Source organism: Thamnophis elegans, chromosome 7 (genome assembly GCF_009769535.1).
Source record: "Thamnophis elegans isolate rThaEle1 chromosome 7, rThaEle1.pri, whole genome shotgun sequence".
Classification (NCBI taxonomy): domain Eukaryota; kingdom Metazoa; phylum Chordata; class Lepidosauria; order Squamata; family Colubridae; genus Thamnophis; species Thamnophis elegans.
This window is the reverse complement of record NC_045547.1, coordinates 30,857,751-30,877,356: the sequence shown is the minus strand read 5'-3', so window position 1 is coordinate 30,877,356 and position 19,606 is coordinate 30,857,751.

Genomic DNA, 19,606 nt, shown 5'->3' with positions numbered 1-19,606 from the left:
TTTCTCAACCTTGACAGTTTGAGAATGTGTGCAAGCATGCTGGATGGAGCATTATGGAAGCTGAGGTCCACATTCCTTCAAGTTCACAAGGTTGAGAAACACTGATTTGAAGCAAAGAGGAACTATAAGAATTCCTGACATTCAGAGGCAGTGAAAGAGCCAGTCTTCTGAAGTTCTATGCCCAGTAAAGATTGGACAGCCATTTGTCTAGGATGGTATGAGGATTCTTGCACTTGTCAGGGAGTTGGATTAGATGACTTTCAAGGTGCCTTCAAACCCCATGATTCAGTATATTAATGAGTGCAACCCAATCCAATCCATTGTAGAAAGTAATGGCATCCATGAATAATCCAAAATATGTAAATAAATTAAAAAACAAAACAACTTTAAATTTAAAATGGCTCTTTTTAGTAATATTGGGTGGAGGGTGCTGAAAAATAAAGTAGGCTTCCAAAAGATTGATTTGTAGAGTAGAGCAGAGTCCAGCGCAGGAGAATTCTTTATTGGCCAAGTGTGATTGGACACACAAGGAATTTGTCTCTGGTGCATAAACTCTCAGTGTACTTAAAACAACAAGCAGAGGTGGGTTCCTACAGGTTTGGACTGGTTCGGCTGAGTAGGTAGTAACTCGGCCTGCCAAGCTTCTGCCATGGTTCTATTGGCGGCGCCTATCTTCTTTTTTTTACTATGCATGCGTTCATAGCATACATCAAGTATGCGCAAAGCGCGTCCCTGAATAAACTGGCAGTAGCAGAAGCCAGAACCCATCCCTGACAACAAGTGATAGCCCATAGCTCACAAATCATAATTAAAATCATTAATCATAAGATACAAACAAGTGATAAATGATAAAGTACCAATGGAAGACGGTAATAGGAAAGATGAGAAGAGAAGATGAGAAGGATAATAACAATACAGCCCTACTACATTGGTAAATATCTTTAGGCCTAAAGACCAGTGCTGTGAGAATTGGGTGTTCAACAGAGTGATGGCACAAAGGGAAAACACATGTCCATGCAATGTTTAAACTTTGGAACACTAAGAAAAGGTGATAATCACCTTAGATAGACTTTAAAGAAAGTTGGGTTGACTATTGTGAAAACAGAACATTCAGACCAGCTCAGGACATTTTGCTTCCTTTGTATCACCAAAATATACATATTTTTGGCTCTCTGCAACTTTCTGCCATTTGTTCACTACCCCAACTGGGAGCAAAGTTTCTTATCTGCTCAAACCTGCTACTTTGCAGTAGTACTAGCATGTGTCATGTGAATAGAGCAATACTGAAGTATGGGCAACTCCTGATGGATTACGGGAAATGCCTGTTTGTCAGATCTCCGAAACAGGCTTTTTCCCAATCATTTGGTCAGTTCTTTATAAACTGACTTGACATCCCCACCATTACCCATCAAATGATTATTTTGTTTACAGAACTACAGTATGTACCTGTGGTGGGTTTCAAAAATTGTTCAAACCTACTCTGTGGGTGTGGCCTGCTTTGTGGGAGTGGCTTGCTGCCCATGTGACCGGATGGGAGTGGCTTGCCGCCCATGTGACCGGATATGAAGATGCCGACGACACTTGTCAGAACCACCTTAAATTACTTCACACACAGCACTGGCATCCATAAGGCAGGCGAGAATTCTACCACTGAACCACCAATGCAGCATCCATAAGAATATGATGTAAACTTGTTTTTTAAAAGGCATCTTTGATTTGTGTTAAAACAACTTCAACACACACAATGTTCTGATTGCACCACAAACGCAGTAGTCATCCTTACCTTTCACAGAGGCACTGAGTTTTATAAATATGAGCATGATAGTGTAGAATAATCATATCCAAGGACCAGTGGTGGGTTTCAAAAAATTTTGGAAGCTCTTCTGTAGGTGTGGCCTGCTTTCCGGGTCCACTGGTGGAACCTCTTCTAACCAGTTTGGTAGATTTGACGAACCGGTTCCACCGAATAGGTGCGAACTGGTAGGAACCCACCTCTGGTATGTACCTTGCTGACAATACATTTATCTGCTTTTCTTAATGATGAGTTATAGTCTCCAGCTTACTCAGGGTCCTATTCTTATTGAATTTTCCCTTATCATATAAAGTATTGGCGCCCTGCTGTTCACTGATCAGGATCACACTTTACAATAGTGAACTCCTGAGATAAGCAGGAAACCCCACATCTTTGGAGCAGAGGTGGGTTGCAAATCCCAGTGCTACTGGTTCGCTTGTGCTTGCACACACTCTTGCAAGCGTGCACAATGCTTCTGCGCATGTACAGAAGCATCCTGGTGGGTGGGTGGAGTCTCCCGCTACTGCCACTACTCATTTGGCTGAACTGGGAGCAACCGACCTCTGCTTTGGAGGCAGGAACTATGAAGAGAACAATACTCTCCTCCTACCCTCATTGTTTGAGGGCAGCACCCCTCTGCCTAAAAGTAGAACCTGCCTTTCCTTTGATACAATATGATTATATTTAGGTTCTTAACTTTGGAAATATTTCATTTGCATTTACTCTTCAGTACCTCATAACATATTGTGCACGAAAGGCAGTGGGTGTTGATAGAGATAAATTTATTACCCTCTTTATTTTTATTTGCACTCTGTTAAATTGTTAAGCTCAATACCCTTGCTATAAAGTAGGAAGTAGCTATAAGAAAATGCTATTTTATTAATGTGCCCACAGGTCAATGTTGAAATTCAATTTTTTAATTGCGGGTTCTGTGGGCGTGGCGTGGTGGGTGTGGCAGGGGAAGGTTACTGCAAAATCTCTATTCCCACCCCACTCTGGGGCCAGCCAGAGGTAGTGTTTGCCGGTTCTCCAAACTACTTAAAATTTCCTCTACCGGTTCTCCAGAACCTGCTGAATTTCACCCCTGGGACAGGTGCTGAGAAATTACCTTTTGAAGTCATATATGAAGACAGAACCTGGAACCATGTGTCCCAGATAAATTCTGCCTGACTAACCTACATCATGCAGAGTATCTGATAAAGGCCCTCACCTATCATGCATTCTCTGTGAGACGTCCCCTCCTTTGGAATACCTGCCCTCGGTGATGAAGATGGCTTTCACTGTCATTTTTTTTCCTGAAGACGAGCCTTCTAGAATGCTTTGGGATTGATTGTGAAGTCATTAGTAGTCTGCTAGTTTCTTATTATATAAATTATTATATAATTTCTTATTATTTCTTCTTATAAAGAAACGCAGTGGCTCAGTGGCTAAGATGCTGAGTTTGTCGATAAGACGGTCAGCAGTTCAGTGGTTCGAATCCCTAGCACCGCATAACATAAGCTCCCGTTACTTGTCCCAGCTTCTGCCAACCTAGCAGTTCGAAAACATGTACAAATGCAAGTAGAAAAATAGGAACTATTTATCCTTGTATTGCTTAGCTATAAGCAAAATTCTGCCATTCATAGTCATCCATTTTCTCTCTCTCTCTCTCTCCATTCATTTCTCTATTGTTTTTTCATATCATATATTTCATCTGACAACTGAAAGCAGTCTATATGAAGGCAGGCTGCTGCCTCCAACTAGACATGTTTTTAAAAATTAGAAAAAAAGGAATATTGTTACATATACCACAGCTCTCATGATCTTAGTATGCCATTATCAATGCAGATACTGAACTTATATCCTTTATTGTCAATTTTTATTTAATTGGGCTTTGGAACACAAGCTTGCTAATTATCCTCAGGAACCCTAACAATTTCTTTTTTGTTTCTATTAGTGCAACCACTACTGTAATGCGCTCTACATGGGGCAGCCCTTGAAGAGCATTCGGAGACTTCAGCTTGTCCAGAATGCAGCCGCGCGAGCGATTGTGGGTGCACCCCGGTACACCCACGTTACACCTATCCTCTGCGAGCTGCACTGGCTGCCTATTGGACTCCGGACGCGCTTCAAGGTGCTAGTCGTTACTTTTAAAGCCCTACATGGTATCGGACCTGGGTACTTGAGAGATCGCCTCCTGCCAATTACCTCCCTATGACCAATTAGATCCCACAGATTAGGCCTCCTCCAGATTCCATCTGCTAGCCAATGTCGATTGTCGACCCCCCCGGGGGAGGGCCTTCTCTGTGGCTGCTCCGGCCCTCTGGAACGATCTCCCCGTGGAGATTCGGACCCTCACCACCCTTCAGGATTTCCGCAAAGCCGTCAAGACCTGGCTGTTCCGGCAGGCCTGGGGCTGATGAGTTCCCAGCCCCACTCGAATTGTTGCGGCTGTTGAGGAGTTTTTTAATCTGTTTTTTGTATTTTGTTTTTGTCTTGTTTGTTTTCTTTGTATTACCCCCCTTTCCTACTGGTTTGTTAGCCGCCCTGAGTCCCCCTGGGAATAGGGCGGCATACAAGTTTAATAAACTATAACTATAACTATAAACTTCAATTAACCATCCTCATCAGGGGGGGGCATGCCATTGCCACGTGCTCTCTCATAAGGACCTACTTACTGTTTGGTCCTCATATCACATGTAACAAGGAGACTGGATAATAGCATAGTTTGAAGGCCAAAAAAACCTAGAGTACAAGAATGATAGTGATGCAGAGGCATCAGAGAGGTCTGAGATTTGGGGATCCGAAGATTGTTCAAGGGCCTTTTTGAATAAATCCAGAACATAGTATTTTATTGTCAAAAGTTTTGCAGAGTTGAAATTATTTTCCTTATCCAGAAGATTATTCTATTTTCAAAGTTTTGTTATTTATTGTGCCTTGTCAAAACAGAAATTCAATAAAACATGTGAAACGAAATCCAGTTTCTCATCTTCTGAAGAAGGCAGAAAGCGTATAAAGCCATTCAGAAAAGGAAATACACATGCCTTTTGGGAAATGTGTATCTGTGATCTCTCAATAACCCTTGGTGCCTCTCATGATGTAAAGAGGCATAAAGTTGCTAGAAAACATAATGTGGAAAGTCAAAGTAGTTCAAAAATCTTTCACATAAGTACAGGAGTTTAAAACCCTCCACACAAAAGAGCAAAGAACACAGAATTACTTTCTCTGAGTTCTAATTTTTTCCCAATACAGCAGCACAATTGATGTCAATTTCAATTCAAGTTGCTAATGGCTTGGTTGGGTCTACAATTTTAAGACTTGAGGGACCAACAAAATGCATAATTCTGTGTGGGAAGAAAAAAAAATATTTTAGATGGGTGCTGTCCTCTTGACATATTAAGAGATACGGGTCCAGCCCTAGCTATTGGAGCTAGAAACATGAAGCAGGGATATACAATCTAAGGCCTTAAAGATACAAACAGCCCCTCCAATGATGCCAACAAAATGTAATTTTTTAATGACAGAAGGAAAATATTACATACACAAACAATCTATTACATAATTGCCAATTATCTTATCCTGGTTTCATATCAATTGAATTTGCTCTGCCCACATCCTTTATCTGACCTCACCTAGGTTTTTTTGAAGTGTGAGTCTCATCTATCAAAGTCCAAAAATGATGCCTCCATGCCTTAAAAATCCTTGAATGATGAGCAGGTACTTAGCATGACACAACATTCTCTTGCCAAGGAAATTATCCACCCCCTCTGAAAATAATATGGAGCACCTCCTCTGGCTGTCCTAGTCTAGAGTAAGAATTTGCCCTGCAATGGGTGCCACAGTAGCTTAGCTCAAAAGGAAGATGACTGAGCCCGTATCTTTCCTTTCAAAGCAACCTTTTGCTGCTGCCCTTTTCATGCCAGGTTCTTCAGGCTGAGGAGAAGGCAGAGGAGGAGGCAACGAAGCATGAGCGATCCAAAGGCTCTGATTGTGACATCCATGTGCCATCAAATGGCTGAGGGAGGATGTGGGTGAAGACAGGCTTGAAAGAAGGGGGTAGAGTTTCCAAATTTGGAATAACTGAGAAAGAAAAAGTTGGCACATGAAGTGGGAACAATTAAAAATAAACCTTCCCCCACCTCCTCTCTTGCTGCAAAATAAGCTTGAAGAGCCTCACTCCAGGTGTCTCCCTGTCTCCTAAAATAACCCGGAATGCTGCTACTGTCTCTCTCTTTTTCTCTGTGATGCTTTCCTCCCCATCTCAACGAGTGCCTTGAGTTTCCATGGTGACTGTAAGCCATGTCGCTAGGGTGACAAGAAAGAAAAATATTTAAAAAATCAAAAAGAGAGGTATTTTTCGGGTCGTTTTTTTTTAACTTGAGGAATTTATTTATTCTTTTTTTTAACCAAGATGAGGCCTAGTCATTTTCAACCCTTTTCCAACTAAGTACCTCCTAGAGGTCATGGCCGCTCTGCCTAAGGACCTAACACTCCTGATTATATTATGCTGAGTAATACATTCTTTTTCCTAGACCTCCATCACAACTGCTTCCCTACTCATAGAGTAGAGTACGTAAGAATCTTGCAGGAGATGCCTAATTCCTCTTTCACTCTAGCAGTAGTAGGCCATGCTCCTTAAAAGGTCTCCCACATGGGATGTTGATCTCAGAGTTGGTTTTGATTAGAGTGGTATATAAGCCCAACAAAATAAATAATTAATACAATCCTTATTTGTTATGGATAGAAAGTTCCTGCATTATGCCCCTTCAACGTCTGAAGGCATGGGCAAGAAAGTTGGGAATTGCAAAACATGGGTCTGAGTCTTGAATGAGGGCCTCCAAGCATGGAACTTTGCTTTATGTATTTATGGCAATATTTATATTCCCCAGTCTTCTGCACAATTCTAGGTTGCTCACAACAATTACTAACACAGAAATATAAAACAATGAAACAATTGGAGAGAATATAAGATTCACTCTATTCAAACATTGCCAATTGACTAGACACTCTGGGGGATACTGTTGAATCCCATGAGCATGCATCAATTTGTCACATAGTAATCAAGAGTCCTTATGGATTTATTGACATCATTTATACCCAAACTCACTCTGAAGTGAAAATTATTACTTTAGTTGCAGCCTAAATGGCTTAAGAACAAGTCAATCCATATAATCCACATGAACCTACATTATAGTCACTCTGAGAGTTAGATGGGTGATATTTATATTTGACATGAAAGAAAAAGAAAGAGAGAGAGAGAGGTAGGGAAGGAAGGAAGGAAATGGGGGAGGGAGGTATTTAGATTGGGAGGTTCTGTTATATGTCTGGCTAATATAGAAAAGGGAATCTGAAACACAGAACACTTAAATAACCATACAGGTTTATGGAACTTTTCTATGGAGTTAAATTGTAAATGTACTGTTACCCCAAGCTATTTTTATTATTTCAATAGGCATTGATTACTCACTGATGTTGTCTTTGAGCTGTAGAATTCTACTTGGATTTTTATCTCAAGTTTCTGGTTTCCATTGGTCTTGTTCACACAACATGGGCATGGGATACAATCAGGGGTGGGTTCCTACCAGTTCTAACCTCTTCTATAGAAGAGGTTCCACAAATCTACCGTGTCGTTTAGAACTGGTTCCAGCTCCCTCCCCCCACCCATCTGCACATCATCAAGATGAAGAGCGAGAGGAGGAATTCTGGGAGTTGAAGTCCACAAGTCTTAAAGCTGTCAAGTTTGAACACCCCTGGGTTTTTTTTCCCTATAGGGTTAGGGGTGCAAGGGTCTTGTAACTTGACAGCTTTAAGATTTGCGTGCTTCAAATGCCAGAGTTTCTGAGCCAACATTTTGGTTGCTAAGCAAGAGCGTTGTTAAGTGAGTTTCACCACATTTTACAAGTTCACCACGCCCACCCGGTCACTTGGCCGCAAGCCCTTCCCACCTAGTCACATGGCCAGCAAGCCACTCCCACAAAGCAGGCCACACCTACAGAAGAGATTCTAAAAAATTTTAAACCCACCACTGGATACAATGCATAGTCTGCTAATTCTGTAGTCCACACAGAAGCAGATTAGAGTTAGCCCCAGTGAACCTTGGTCTTGTCTAAGGATAAAGAAAATCTCCATGTCATGTAAACTATTTAATCAGGAATGTGTTGATTCTCCCCATCACCACCACCCTTCAACCCCCAAGACTTAGGCAAAATCTTAGAGAGGCCTCTAAAATTAGAGACTATCTAAAAACTTCATTCTCCATCTCCTTAATACTTTTCCATTTTCAGTTAGTTTTCAGGCCCCAGCAGACAAATGGAAGAAAGGGATTGGCTTAAATAAAACTAAATATATAAAACATGATGTAATAAACTGCTCAAGCAAGAACTGTTTTTTAAAGGCAGCTGAAATCCATAAAACAGGCAAAACCATAAATAGAACATAGGTAGGTAGTAAAATAAATTCCAAATAGCACTTAACAGTAGAACAGCTATGAAGGTCTTGAGACCTTGAACCAAAAGATCAATTGTTGTGATCTGCCTGTACCTACAAAGATCAAAATAATGCAAGTAATGGTATTCCCTGTAATACTTTGTGGATATGAATGTTAGAATTTGAAGAAACAGGATAGAAAGAGAATTAATACTTTTAGTGTTGGAGAGACTCCTAAGTGGATCTAGGCAATGGTGGGATTCAGCCAGTTCGCTCCTATTTGGGAAAACAGGTTGTTAACGTTCTAAGCAGTTTTGAGAACCGGTTGTTGGAAGAAATCTCATTTTGTTTTTCCCCACTTTACAGGGCTAATCCTGTAAGGAAGACAGGAAGGAAACATTCTGGTGTTGTTTCTAGCCTAATCTTTATTGCGCTGCTTACAGAAACTGCATCACCAGTTAACCCTTATTACATTGTAACAGATAAGATGAAATGCCAATCGATGTGAGTGATGTTGAGTTGGCCACGCCCACTCAGTCACATGACTACCAAACCACAGCCACCCAGCTGGTCATTAGGGCAGAGAACCAGTTGTTAAATTATTTGAATCCCACCACTGGATCTAGGTAGTCCTTCACAGTAGCTTTCCCTGAGAAATTTAATGAAGTTCTTCAGAGGAAGGCCTTCTGTGTATAAGCGTTTTGCTTTTTATCACATTGCTTTCATTTTTTTAAAATTACTGTTGTGTTTTTCTTTCCAGGTATGTATTCAGAATTTAAGCTCTCTCATTTATGCTTTTGCCCAGTTGAAGTTGTCCTGTACTTTGAGTGTAAGGTCCTTAAAAAAGTGGGTCCGTTAAAAGTTATTTTTTTAACCAATCCTAGAGGATTTTCAGCAATGAGAAACATCACTCTATTGGATAAAGTAACAGACAGACTTTTCTTTGCTAAAAGGCTGGTTCCAGTTTCCCACTGATTTCAACTATTCCTAAGTCTGAGTGTTTGCTCTTCTTTCATTTCTCCTATTAAGTCAGAAAGCCAATTTTCTCACCATTTTCTTTGCATCTTCTGTGTGTGTTCTGAAAGCAAAGTGCTATTCATATAGGTTATTGATTAAATAGCTTGTATTCATTTTATTTGTTATTCTATTGCTCATGGTCATATTTTTCATGCCCCCGAACTCAAAAACAGTTTTAATCTAAACTTTACTCATCTTTACCACTCTCATTAAAATACTAGGAATAAGGAGCAAAGAATATCAAACTGTTTCTTCGCTACCCCAACTGTTGTAGATCTTGGAGTTTAAAGCAAATATCCTTATCTCTGCTTTGTAGAAGCAGAAAATACTTGTATAAATGCCCCACCTCTGTTTTCCACGTTATATGTTCATGGGGGTAAAATCTAGGCAGTTTCCTTTTCTCATAAAATTAGCCAAACTCAGGAACTGGGACGCAGGAAATCAACTAGAGGGTCTAAAATACTAGCAGCATCAGCCCTCTAACACTATTGGTCATTTGGGATTGAAACCTTACTTTTTTATTTATAGCAATTCTATTTAAAAATCACAAATAAAAAAGATAAAAAACTAATACTAAAAAATAAAAAAATAGAAAAGAAAGAAAAAAATAAGAATATACCAAAGGAAAAAAAAGAACTATATAAAGAAACTACTTCCCCCTTCATCACAGAAAGTATAATCAATTGATCACCTCTTTTTAAAATATAACAAACGATCTCTTGTTCCTATATACCATTTCTTATCTATAAAGGAATCCTTAAAGCCTTGTTTTATTCAGCAAAAGTCCATTTGGGTTTACCAGAGATAACAATTATTTAAGCCTTGATCAAATAATCAAATTTAAATTTCTTCCATTTACTTTTAACACTTTGATTTTTAGTCCATTTAAATCAGGGGTATCGAACTCATGGCCCACATGCCAGATGCGTCATGCACTGGCCACCTCACCCCCATTTTAGCGAAGGGAGGAAAAGTTGTGATATGTCACGTGATGACAAGGTGTCATTGCGAGTTTGACACCCTTGCTTTAAATCATTTAATTTCTTTTCATTTAATTGCTTGTGCCTTCTAACAAAATTCTTCAAAGCTTTAACTTTGTAGTTTTCTAAATACAACATAAGAATGCTATCCTGGTCACTCCTTTGCTTTGTTATTTGTATATCCATTTTAATTATGAAGATTTTAGCCAGTTTCATTTGTATGTTCAGTGTAACATTTCCCCCCATATAATTCTTGTAGCCTTGCGTTTTAAAATCCATTTTCTTATCCAGTAACATTTGTTTCTGTTCCATAACATCTTTTAAACACAGTCTATCCATAGAGGCAGAAACTCTTCAAACTTCTTGGTCCATTGTCCAAAATATCCTTTAATTTGTCTAATATTACAATGCTTTACTCAATTCTATATTGTTAATTCAAATTTAAGTGCTCTTTAATTGTAATCTGTAGCTCTTTTTGGTTCCCTCTAGTGTTCAACCTTTAAACTTCAATCTTGATTTTTTTTAAAAAAAGAATTCAAAACAAAAGCATTTCCCATAATCCCCAAATTTTATTTCAAATCCACCCGGCCCCTTTGTTTATTTGGATCTTTCCAAAAGAGTTCTAATCGCACATTTGCTGTTTATTTAAAAAAAGTTCTTAAATTTGTAGTTAAAACTTTATCATTAAAGACTGAAGGAATCTCACCTAGTGCTGTAACACTTGTCAATCCAAGACTTCCTAATTTTTGAAAAGCAGTGACAAGTAATATCTAAAAGTGATTAAAAAAGGAAGTATCTGAACCCAGTGTTCTTTTTGAAGCTGCCGACTGCAGTTTCAGCAAGATAGTTATTCCCTCATCTCCCAGACTCTAAATCTACTGTTTGCAATTTTTGCACAAAGAACAATTGTACGGAGACTTGCGAGTGATTTCAAGTATTCTTCTTGTCTGGAGAGGAATTACAATCTACTCACCTGTTCTTCATTCTACCATAGTCATCACCATTTCTTCCCAGTAATGCCAGAACTGGTAACTTTGAAACAACATGTCTATGGGAATTAGGTTCCTTTCTTCTCTATTTCCCTTTTCCAAACTAAATCATTTTTTAATGTTTTAATATATATTATATGTAATATAATATGCACTATATAATAGTTCTCCCTAAAATGTCACTCCTGTACATGCCTGCATGGTTGCACTCAGTGGTGGGATTAAAATAATTTAACAACCAGTTCTCTGCCCTAATGACCAGCTAGGTAGGCAGGGCTCTGTGGTCATGTAACTGGGTGGGCATGCCTAACTCAGGTCGATGGGCACTTTGCCTTGCTGTTACAACGTCATAAGGGTTAACCGGAGAGGCACTTTCTGTAAGCAGGGAAGTAAAGATTAGGCTAGAAACAACACCAGAATGTTTCCTTCCTGCCTTCCTTACAGGATTAGTCCTGTAAAGTGAAAAAGCAAAAACAAAAGGAGATTTCTTCCAACAACCAGTTCTCTGAACTGCTTAGAAAGTTAAGAACCGGTTCTCCCGAATAGGTGCGAACCAGATGAATCCCACCACTGGTTGCACTGCTATCATTTATAGTTCTAGAATTTTCAAAAGATTAGCTTGTCCTACTGCTTTTGTATTCAGTATTTCTGGAGGGAAAATCTCTCACTCCCTCTTTCTATCTGCTGGGATGTCCCAAGTGGTTTTTAATTCTTCCTCAAGCCAAAGTTTTTTTTTAAAAAAAAACCAACTGAAAAAGCTAGGATATAAGAAGATTTATCCTGAATTGTGGTAGCCCCTCAGAACATCCTTGGAAAGAAGTGATCAGTTGGGAGGGAAAGCCATCCCATTTTCTGTAACTTTGACAGACTGGTTCCATTTATTCTAACTGATTTATTCTGCATTCCATTTCTTATAGTGAAATTATTCCCATTATTAGGACTAAAAATGTATATTGTTTTCTATGTAAAAGTATCCCAATATTCTGACCTAGGCTTCCAGAGAAAGCATAAATCATTAGTCCCCCAAACCCTCTTTTATTTATACGGCTGTAAATTATGGTCATTAACAATCCGCAAGGCTTCACTAACAGTTTGTGAAGGTTAGCTTGAGTCTGCTCGAGTTGCCATAGTCTTTCAGGAGAATGTTGATAAACACCCACCTTATCTCCCTGGGAATGCTGCCAGAGACCTAATTGCCAAATGCAGAGCAAGGCTAAACTTAGCACAGAATCAAACAGAACTTTTTAAAACTTGAATCGACCAGATGCTTCCTGCAAAAGCTCATGTCTGGTTCACTCTTCTTTTATGTCTTATGGAAGGGGTCAATCATCTCCAAGCCTTACTCCCAAGTTGATCCTGTTTTCTTAATTGTTCTTGCCTTCTGGCAGCTCTGTGCAGGAACAGGCTCCCACTATTCTTCTGCCTCGCTGATGTCAGACTCCGAAGGATCCAGAGGCAGCAAACACTACCAGATGGTCTTGGCCCTCTCTCTACCTCTGATGCAGAGCCCTCGTCCAAGCCTTCCCCAGACTCCAGGACTGGGCCATGTTCATCCCTAACCTCCTCACTGTCCGAATCTGCTGCCAGCTCTGCTGGCTGCTGGTGGCCCGCAACACTCAAAATGCCTCCCCACGCCCAGTCCATGGAAAAAACTGCCCTCCACAGAACCACTGCCTGAAGCCCAAAAGATTGGGGGCTGCTGGTTTAAATGGTTCTTCTGTCTTGGGAGGAGAGATAATATGAAGCAAATATATACATTGGACTTTTCTGACTATCCAATGCTCATTCACTCCCTGAAGGTACATTTTGCTTTGAGAAAGGACTCTCTTCAAACTCCATGGGCATACAAGTTGGCTTTAAACATACAGAACCTAAATGGTAATGGTTCATTAATGGAAAAAAGTGTCTAGAGACTAGGTAGCATCACTGAACACATAAGTTAATTTCAACAATCAGTGCCAGTCTTCCCCGACTTGCTCCCCTCCAAGTATTTTCTGATTTAATTCCAATATCCCTTACTGTTATTATTGAGGAAGCTGTTTTACCATATGCTGAACAGAAGTTAGATTAAGTTTTTTTTTTTAAAAAAAACATAAAATTGATTGAAACAGAATACCAACCTTCATGTTCAGTTAATTATACATCAAGTAGCAGTATGTGGCATTCATATTGTCGTTTTAGCAGTGGAAGAGATCAATGTGTATTAACTGATGTTACAGCTATCAATTGTTTAGATGGTGGTGTGAATGAATGCTTTATATTTTCCCAGTTGTAATTCTCTAATTCTAATTCCAGTTGAGTCATCTTAATTTTATGGAAAGGTCTTGACAAGGAATAAGGAGAAACTTCAATCATCACATGACCTTTTAAATGTGAGGGAATACCACCAAGAAATTGCTAGGAGAAAATGCGTACACCAAAATGCAGGACTTTTAACCGCAGACTTGATGTGGCCTTCAAGCCTCCTCACCAAGCTTCCTGAGATCTGAGCAAAAGTATATTTCTTTCCCCCATTTTCTACTTCATTCCTGGAGCCTTCAGTTTTTCATATTTTTCCCTTGCAGGTCAGATTGATTCATATATTTCTATTTTTACATTGCAAAACAGAATTTGACACTGGAGATTTGGGCTTTTTCTAATCGTAGTAATTCCTGAGGGGGGAGATTTGTAGCAAGGAAAGTTTGGAGGAAGAGGGATCGATTTCGATACCAGGTACTTTGGGAAGCAATTTACCCTGAAAATAACCTTCATCCCTACCCTCACTTTAGTCTTTAGAAAAATAAGTTCTGAAAACTGTCCTTAACACCAATAAGAATTTAGCTACCTATTTTCTCAAGCTGGAAAGTGGCATCAACTTCAGCTTGGGACAGGTGGATAAAAAGATCATTTTTCTACTTTTCCAAGGAGCTACTAGTTCTCCATTTCTACACCTCCCCCATCCCCACTACATTAGCAGCAGGAAAGGTTGGCGGAATGGGACTATTTTGGGGAACGTCTCCTTAGCAACGGCTGCTGCCACCGTCTGTGGTAGTTTATCCATAGGTGTTAAAATATTCTATGCTTCTTAATAAAGAAAGCAGCTGGTAAAAGCAAAGTTGGAGGTAGGAGGGATTGTCTACCCGACCACTTTGCCCAGGAGCTTCAAACCTTGGAGCTTGGAATTCTAATGGAAAACCTTTGCTTAAAAACAAGTATAATGTAGAGCAGTGTTTCTCAACCTTGGCAACTTGAAGATGTCCGGACTTCAACTCCCAGAATTCCCCAGCCAGCGAATGAATGAAGCTTCTTGAATGAGAAGCAAACGTCTTCAAAGAAAAATGAGAAAGTCCCGTCGCCTCTTGAAAAAGCACCTTTGGGACAAAACTTCTTTACCTTTTTTTGCTTTATCTTCTTTACTTCTGTTGCTTAGATTTGTAGAAGAATACATTTGTTTTGGAATGGAAGAACTTTAGGATGAATTATTTTCTATTGGGGGTTTCTGATTAATTCTTACAGATTAACAATGAAGTTCAGCAGATTAGGGACACAGTGGCTGAGGGGCTAAGATGCTGAGTTTGTTGATCAGAAAGGTCGGCAGTTCGGCGGTTCGAATCCCTAGTGCCGCTTAATGGAGTGCGCTTCCGTTATTTGTCCCAGCTTCTGTTAACCTAGCAGTTCAAAAGCATGTAAAAATGCAAGTAGAGAAATAGGGACCATCTTTTGTGGGAAGGTAACAATGTTCCATGCACCTTCAGCATTTAGTCATGCCGGCCACATGACCACGGAGACATCTTTGGACAACGCTGGCTCTTCAACTTTGAAATGGAGATGAGCACCACCCCCTAGAGTCAGGAACAACTCGCACATATGTGCAAGGGGAACCTTTACCTTTACTTTAGCAGATTAAGAAAATCTAAAAAATAAAATACTAAGAAATACTCAGAAATGTAAATCCTTTTTACATTCTGGATGGAATATAGCGCAGGAAAGCAAGTCCTTTAATGTGGTCTGGAATTACCCAGAGGTGGAAGAAGAAACTTTCCCCGCACAAATGATGAAGGCAAGAGCCCTTAGAAACTTCAGGATCACGCAGAAGCTACCTATGCTATCTGAAGTTTGTTAAATAGTCTCTACGTATGTTTGTAGGCAGAGGGGTGTATCCTGATTTCTAGATTGCCTTACATTTATTTTTTGTTTCATATTCATCCTTCAGCTAAAATAGCTTCTCAAAGCAATTTCCAATATAGTTACAGTAAAATATGACATAGTATCACCATAAAATATGAAAGAAATATTAGAGAAATAAGAATGCCTTGATCATTCACTTAAAGTTAATAATCCCAACCCATGCTAACTGATGGATGATAGAAACTGTAATCTAACACATCTGAAAAACAGCAGTCGAGAGGAAGTTTATTCTAATGATGAAAAAGAAAGAACCAACAACACATCCTGAAAAAGGGAAATACAGTGTTTACCTCACCAATGAAAAGGCCTGGCCCACCACCTAACCAGCTGAGTTTCTGAAATTAAAACATATGGATCAAGATGTTTTATGAGTATTGTATTAAGCTGAGTAAACCCATATAGAAGACAATGTTTCAGGTAGCATGACTTGGGTTTTAAAGTATCTAGATTCTTATGAATAATCACTAGCATCTTGTTTTACATCAGTATGTCGTTAGAGTGGTCCATGCAAGATTCATCCTGAGGCTTTCAACCTTATAATGGCATGGAAATTGGAAACTTACATGTTACTATGCCTCATATATGTAGCTATTCTGGAATTCAATGAGCACTTTACAAGGGAGAAAGTTTTAACTTTTAGTGTACAAGACACTGAGTCTTACTCTCTCAGTGTACAATATGTACAACTTTGAATTTCAGAATTAATTAATTAATGCAGGGGGATTTCTAGTCCTAGAAGCATGATTACAATCATAGATGGGACATGTGCTAAAAGTAATTACATTGAATGGGCTTGAAGATCAAACAAATCCGTAATTACTTTTTAGACTAAGATGAAGATATAGAAGAGAAAGAATTGAAGAACAGAAACCTTAGTGACGGTTAGAGAACAAACAGTACACATTGCTCAACATTTCTGAAGAAAACAAAAGTCTTTTTTAAGCATAAGAGAACATATCAGGAAAAAATTATGAAACTGTACAATGTAAATTATGAAATCCCATAGTACTAGTATGCAAATAATTTTTTTTCAAGGGGTTAAAACCCAAAGGAACATTATCAACTAATTTCTCAGAGGGATTGGAGCTCTTCCAGATTAGGTCATTTTCTTCTGCAAAGGCTCTGGACTGGCCAGTTTATAAGTGCTGATTGGTCTAGTGGTAAGTTGGTATTCAGTTTCTTTCCTATGAACCATACATAAATATATAAAATATACTAATACTAAAGGGCATTTTAAAACCGTGTACTACATGGCACGTCTTGTATCCTGTATGAACACTGGCCTAAAGTCATATCGCATGAGAAAGGCAACCATATAAATAAAATCCACCAACTGGTAGCAGAAGCTGATCCATGAAACTGTTTATGTTCCTGCTCTGGCTTCTTTTCAGAAGAGATTGGGCAACCATTTGTCTGAAATATATTGATTTCCTGCTTGAGCAGGAGGTTGGACTAGAAGACCTCCAAGATACCTTCTAACTCTGTTATTCTGGTGTAGTTTTAGAGATTGAATTTTGAAATATGGAAATGTTACAACACTAATTGATTCCTCAATTCAACCATATATCACTCCAGCCACTCCCATTGTCTCTAATTGGGCATCATACTGGCAGGACACTAGTATCTGCAGCCTTAACAAATATAGTGGGCATCACATATAAATGAAAAGTATGAATGTGCAAATATTATATTGAAAAAGTATTATTTCAATAATGATAACAAATGCAGTAACTAATAGCTACACCTGAAATCGCATATTATAGAAATTACTCTGTGGATATATACATTTAACGCATGGGTATATGGTATTTGATCACTTACAACATGCATATATCAGTACCTGTAATGGAGCCAGGTTTGTATGACTCCATGTTAGTGAAATGCAAGAATTGGGTAGGGAAGGGATAGGAGAAATAGTGAAGAACAAGAAACAAAATTTAAAATTGCAAAAAGGGGAGGATCAAAAGGACTTGCATCCTTTTCATGATTAGTCAAAAGTTTTCTGACATCTACACCTAAATTAATTATAATGTTGGACTACAATCATGTGAGGTTTCCAAAGTTGGCTTGCTTAGCCTGTGGTTAGGCAATCAGCTCCAATCAGGGTTCAGCTTCCAATTCCATGCAGAATTGCTCTGACCATTCCTGAGTCTTTTTTCACCACTTTGCTCTGAAACAGAAAATACAATTTACAACATGCCATATTCTGTACAGAACTATCGTATTCAACAAATATTTTCACAAAAGCTGTTTGGTTATGGTTGAGGAAGCTATGAAGAAAGCCAAAATATCTGCCCTAATAACATCCTTGGGGCACAATTTGTATTCCATATTATTCATGAGGTAAATTGAATTTTCTGTCACAAATGCCAATTGACTTGGCATTAATTCTGGGTCGTGATGTCACATTAAGGCATCCAGGGAGAAGGTTCTGGAAATGCAGTAGAACTTACTTTTATCTCTGCTACTACAGAACAGACTCATGTTGCAACAGTCAGAAAAAATAGGAGAACACAAGAATGTATCTATACATTTTCTGAAAGAGACACCAAAGCTCTTCAGACCAGAGCATTCTGTGTTAAGATGCTTGGGGCTTTACACTTGGAGCTCTATGCATTCCCACTACTGCTTTCCACTGCTTTGGATTGTACTCCTATCATTCCCCATAGCTGCATCTGCAGCTTGTATCCATGGTTTTGAGATCACACACAGGGATGGGTTAAAGTAGTGGAAGGCTGTTGGATTTTAGTGGAGTTGCTGACTTCTTAGTTACAGACTGCACAGCAATCAGATAACGGGAAGCAAGCAATTTGAAAAGAAGGAGTGAAAAAGAAAAACAGAGAAAAGCAAGAGGAAGAACAAACCCTGAAAGAAAAGTGTGAATGAAATAGCAGGAGTATAAAAGAGAAGGCAAAAGGGTAGGAGGTGAGGAGGAAAAGCAAAGAAAAACTAGAAACAATATTGTTTGAAAAGCCTAAGACTGGGCTGCAAATTTGCAAGTGGGAACTCCTGAAAGAGCATGTTAAAATCAGAAAACTATCAAACGAAGAAGAGAAGACTGAGAAAACAATGAAGGAAAGTTGGAGGAAGATCAAGAGCAGAAGAAACTATAGTGAGTTACTTGGAAATCTGACCAAAAAGACGGACTTAGAAAGGGAACACTTTTAGGGGATAAAAATGAAACTGAATGGGATACAGACATTGCTCTCTTCTCCTTTCCCTTGTTAGCTGGATTTTGCAGGACTCTGATGGAATAAACTGGCTTCAGAACAGGTAAGAGATAATTTGTGGCACTTATATACCATGTATTTGCTTTATCCTGAAGTTGATGTGATTTCAGTGCCTGTTAGGGTAAAGAAGGGTACACTGTATGTCTGTGTATCTGTTTCAGTGAAAGCACATAATCTATTGTTGGCTGACATGATGAGCATCGCTGCTTTTGTTCTAGCAAAAGCTAAATAAGGGGTGGGGGTGGGGAAGGCTCTGGTCCATTTATAAAAACTTACGTTAACAGAAATCTTGGAGATGCTACACTACTTAGAATGTTACTTTAAGAATATTTGTTTGCTTTATTTGTATGTTTCCATCAAAACAATAGTAAACCATGTTTTAATACAAGTTTGTAAAAAGATGAGTTCTGCATCTCTGTTCTTCCTTGTCTGGACAGTTGTTCTTTGGTACAGGTTTCTAAACAGCAGTTTTCAAGTTATTTTAGAAAATCTGAAATCATTTTAATAGGATTAGCCAAGACTAAAGGGTTTTTATTTTTTTTTGGCAGGGGGCTCATAGGATTTTCTTGGGAAGACCAGGTCAAAAATGTCAATTTAGTCATAGAAGATAGGTATAGCAACATTCTTTCTTGGATTAGAACTAGCCTGAATTCATCTTGTCTCCATCTCTCACACTGTGGTGCCAAACATATAGTGACCCATTTCAATTGTCTTTTTTTATTTTCTTACTTTAGAGCAACCTTTCCCAACCTGGTATATTCCAGATGTGCTATGACTACAACTCCTGAATTGATTCCAGCAATCTGGATGGTACCAGGCTGGAGAAGGCTATTTTGTGCTCTGAAAATCAATTACTGAGCTGTTTTTAGTGGTGGTAAAAGTAATTCCTCACATGTGATATCATCTAAAATAGCATCAACTGCCAGTGTTTCTTTAAAGAATTCAAAGGAGTCTTTTTAAAAAAGACATCTTGAGTGAAGATAGTGGGAGTACAGCATCAGTGGTCTCAGACTAAGCTCTGGACTA